This window comes from Lactuca sativa, chromosome 4 (assembly GCF_002870075.4).
Source record: "Lactuca sativa cultivar Salinas chromosome 4, Lsat_Salinas_v11, whole genome shotgun sequence".
Taxonomy (NCBI): domain Eukaryota; kingdom Viridiplantae; phylum Streptophyta; class Magnoliopsida; order Asterales; family Asteraceae; genus Lactuca; species Lactuca sativa.
This window is the reverse complement of record NC_056626.2, coordinates 154,747,693-154,753,061: the sequence shown is the minus strand read 5'-3', so window position 1 is coordinate 154,753,061 and position 5,369 is coordinate 154,747,693.

Sequence of the window (5,369 nt, the reverse complement as noted above, 5' to 3'; positions counted from 1 at the left end):
CAAATGTATTTGAACTAATTACCTTAGTTCAACATGTATTCTGAAAGAAGTTTATGTAGAACTCTACCAAAAGGAATAACTTGTAAAGCGATAATGTGAAATTGGATAGTGATCTTTCAAAGGAAATAAGATGCCAGTTAATTTCATTGGTATATTAGATACATAGAGTTCAGAAAATTTGACCTTATAATATGTCTACAATATACTAACTTAACAGAAAACTTTGATAGCATACCGGCCTATCAAAAAGTGAAATTTTTAGGTCATACTATGTACATGAAAACATCACTAGTGTATATACGTAGACTTAAAGTATATCCAAAAGAATGAGTAGAGTATGCTCTACTCGTGAGGAGTGTTGTGTGGTTTCCTACTAGTTTTAGCCCTCGATTTAGTCAACTGGCGTTCTGTTGCAAACATACGCCTTTCTAGTGTCGCTTGACGATCTCGAAGTTCTCTAAATTCAGTTCGGCTTTCATCCAGTTCCCTTCGCAAGGCTTCAGTTTCATTCCTGGTTGTTTCATAGTTTTTAATCACGTGGTGAGGGTGAATTGTGTTGATTCTAGTAGTAGCATCAACCTGCATGACTAGGTCGATGGCAGCTCTTCCTTATTCATCGTTACATGTAATTCGACTAACTAACACAGGGAGGGCTCTATCTACTGAGCCTCCTTCATTAAGGTTGTAGAATCTTCGGTCTCCATTGTAAGGACGGTCTTGACCCTGCTCATGACTCCACATATCTAAGTTCACTGCCGACTGCCGTGTCGAACCTTGGAAGTTATGTATGTTAGTTTTTGCATACTACAACATCCTATGATGCATATACAACCCTAAATACCTTGGATCTATGTTTTCACTAATTATACATGAAATGATGTTTCCAAGGTATTAAGCCTATAACTAGCATGCAATTGTTATATACCATGCTAGATACTAGTTAGGGTAACATACCTTTTGTGTAGCTTGAAGTCTTGATGTATTTGATGGGTTTTAGGTAAAACAAATAAACTAGAAAAACAATTCCTAAGTTCACATGCAACCTAGTTTGGATCTATGTTTTATCTATTGAACATACAACTTTGAATTGCAAAACAAGAACCCTAGAGGAGAGAGGCTATAATCGAAATTTACAAACTAGGGTTCAGTAATTACATGCCTTTCAATTGTTATAGTAAACAATTGATAATTCCCTTGATCTTGATCTTGATCTTATTGGAAGCTTAGCACCACAAGTGTAATGCCTCTAATGGAATCACACCCACACTAGCAAGAAGGAAAGTAGAGGAGAGAGGGGAGAGGGAGTATGCAAAATTTCGGCCCTTAGGGTTTCTTCAAAAGAAAAGAGTGACCAAAACATGAACCAGGAGGCTCCTTATATAGCTGAGGGATCTAAGGTTTAGGGGAAACCCTAGTTATCCTTTGCTTAGGGCCTAAGCAAACCCAAAGGCCTTATCCAAGCCCCTATGGACGAAATTATTAGGGTTTCCCCTAAAGATTTCGTCCACCCTCTTCCAAGGGGGTTCTAGACCCTTCCACTCAACTATTAGATAATTGCAAACTAGTCCCTGCACTTTATAATTAATTCTTTTAACCCCAAAATTAATTCTAATTAATTTCTGGCTAACAATTAATTAAACATAATGATTTCTAATTAATATATTAATCTTTTAACATATTAATAAATTCATTTATATTAATTTATTAATCTTATAATAAATTAATATCTCTCCATTCATAATTTCCTTGTTTGGTTGCTAGGTTTGAGGGCAACCCAAAAGGATTATGCCGCTATCAATTCAAGTACATACCAATTATAGTTATGGGCTTAGACACCTAATCCAACAGTCTCCCACTTGGATAAGTCTGTAACTATAATTGCTAGTATGCCTTCTAAATTTGACCAGCAAATTGTAGCTTCCAAAAAGCTGTTGCTGATCTTTGACCCAGTCAGTTACGTGTCCTAAGATAAGTGATCATATAATCCTTCATTCTGCTACATATCTCTAGACAAAAGACATGGAATGCAATCAACCTCTTTTTCTAGAATCTATGTTTCCCGATTCCTGATTAGTGATGATGTAGGACTTCTAATTGAACACATCAATTTAGTTCTGGCTGGGCCCAGCACATAAGTCAACACCAAATCATCGAGGGGCCCACAGATATCGCTTTTCTTGTTAGGGCAAAAGGAACGAATAAACATTGACTCATATGCTTGAATCTTTTACTCATCAAACCATACATGATAATACATTTTATAACACAAAGTTACAGATGCGTTTTCGTATCACCAATGTATAGCCGACTTGCAAATTACAACTCATATATCTCTGTTTCAAGATTATAAGATATTATCGTCTCAGTATTACTCATGATGAATTCCATGAAGTAATACTCTGAGCGAGGGTTTATCCAATACTCAAATCTCAATTTTGGAGTACTCATGAACGTTGCAGCAAATACATTGCCATGTCTATCCTTAGACAATCTACAATCCAGTTCATGACAGTCTTGATTCACTACTTACTTCCAAAAGTACGAGCGACTGTGGAGTTTGAATAATCTTATTATTCAAGAAGTAAAACATGCAAAAAATGAAACACAATAATAAACAATTGACAAAAGGTAAAACCCAAACTTATAAATAATACTTTATTATTTAATCACCAAAAGTCAATTACATTTACTTTGTTACAAGTTTCAGAAAAATAATCTAACTACTAAAACTAATATCATCTTTCAGTCCTATGCTCTGAGCATGGTGAATATGCTTAGCCCTACTCAGACCCTTTGTGAGGGGATCTGCTGCGTTATCTTCAGATGAAACCCTCTTTAGTATAAGATGGCCTTCTTCTACTCTATGTCTGATGAAATGGTACTTTCTGTCGATATTTCTGGTTTTACCATGATCTCTCGGTTCCTTTGTCAAGGCAACCGCTCCTTCATTATCGCAGAACAGTTCCATAGGCTCCTGGATGGTTGGAACAACTCAGAGATCCCCGATGAAGTTCATCAACCAAGCTGCTTCTTTCGACGCTTCACTTGCTGCTATGTACTCTGATTCACAAGTAGAATCAGCGACCGTATCATGCTTGGAACTCTTCCAAGTAACTGCTCCTCCATTTAATAATAATACCCAGTCTGACTGAGAACAGAAGTTATCTCAATCCGTCTGAAAGCTAGCATCACTGTAACCATCTACTCTCAAAGTATCATTGCCACTAAGTACAAGGACCCAGTCCTTCGTTCTTCGCAAATACTTGAGTATATTCTTCACGGCTATCCAATGAGCTCTACCTGGGTTTCCCTGATAGCGACTGACCATGCTCAAAGCAAATGCCACATCAGGGCGAGTACATGTCATAGCGTACATGACCGATCCGACAATGGAAGCATAAGGTACACGACTCATGTCATCTACTTCCTCATTTGTACCCGGGCAATGAGTCTTACTCAATTTCGTATTGCTCTGGATAAGTAGCTCTCCCTTCTTGGAATTTTCCATACTAAACCTCTTTAGTACCTTATCCAAGTATGTGCTCTAACTAACTCTAATTAGTCTCTTCTTTCTATCTCTCAATATTCTAATCCCATGAATATAGGCGGTTTCTCCTAGGTCTTTCATGGAAAAACACTTTCCAAGCCAATACTTAACTTCATTCAAGGTTGGAACGTCGTTACCAATGAGTAATATGTCATCGACATATAACACCAGGAAAGTTACTATACTCCCACTAGCCTTGATATACACACAAAACTCATCTTCACTTCTAGAGAAACCAAACTCTTTTACTTTCTCATGGAAGCAAAGATTCCAGCTGCGAGAGGTTTGTTTCAATCCATAAATAGATTTCTCAAGCTTGCATACTCTATTGGGAAACTTTGCATCAACAAAACCCTCTGGCTGACTCATGTAAACATCCTCAGCCAACTTCCCGTTAAAGAAGGCAGTCTTGACATCCATCTGCCAGATTTCATAGTCATGAAAGGCAACTATGGCGAGCAATATCCTAGTAGATTTAATCTTAGCCACCGGCGAAAAAAGTCTCATCATAGTCAACCCCTGGGGTTTGAGTGAAACCTTTTGCAACCAGTCGAGCCTTAAACGTATGCACATTCCCATCCATGTCTGTCTTCTTCTTGAAGATCCATTTGCACCCAACTGTCTTCCGACCTGATGCACTATCAACCAAATTCCAAACTTGGTTGTCATACATGGACTTAATCTCGCTTTCCATTGCCACTTTCCACTTGGAAGCCGCTGGGCCTGCCATTTCTTCCTTATAAGTGACTGGTCCATCTAATTTTACCAGTGTTCTGTCACTTATGAATGTGTCACCATCTGAAGTAATATGAAAACCATACAACTCAGGTGGCACACTCACCCTAGTGGATCTTTGAAGACGTAATGATTTATCAACCGGTTCAACATGAACTGTTTCCTCTGGTTGAGTGGTAGTGTCATATAAGGTTCCTTCATTGGTTGACTCTTGAATCTCTTCAAGGTCAGTGGTACTCCCACTGTCCTGTTTGAATATGAGCTCTCTTTCCAGAAAGACTCCTCTTCGAGCTACAAACACCACGTTTTCACTAGGTCTGTAGAACAAATATCCAAAAGACTGCTTTGGGTAACCAATGAAAACACATTTCTCACTTCTAGCTGCTAGCTTGTCGTGAGTCTCTCGTCTTACGAAAGCTTCACAACCCCAAACTTTAATATGTGCTAACGAGGGAACTTTCCATGTCCACATTTCGTGAGGTGTTTTGGCAACCTTCTTTGTAGGGACAAGATTGAGGATGTGGGCGGCTGTCTCTAAGGCATACCCCCAAAAGTGAATAGGAAGCGAGGCATGACTCATCATAGAACGAACGATGTCTAACAAGGTTTGATTACGCCTCTCAGCTACACCATTTAACTGTGGTGTCCTAGGAGGATTCAATTGGGAGACTATCCCATATTCTTTCAGATAGTCGTTGAACTTGGTACTAAGATACTCCCCGCCTCTACCGGATCTAAGTATCTTGATCTTTCTGCCCAATTGATTTTCGACTTCATGCTTAAACTCTTTGAACTTTTCAAAGGTTTCGGACTTATATTTGATCAAGTAGATGTAACCATATCTGCTATAATTGTCAGTGAAAGTCACATAGAATCGATTAGCATCCCTTGTGATTGATCTGAAGGGCCCACACACATCTGTGTGTATGAGATCCAACAGACCTTCACTTCTTTCACAAGACCCTGTGAATGGTGATTTTGTCATCTTTCCTAAAAGACAAGATTCACACATATCATCTGATTTTAGGTCAAATGATTCCAACACTCCATCCTTTTGGAGTTGGGCTATGCGTTTCTTATTAATGTG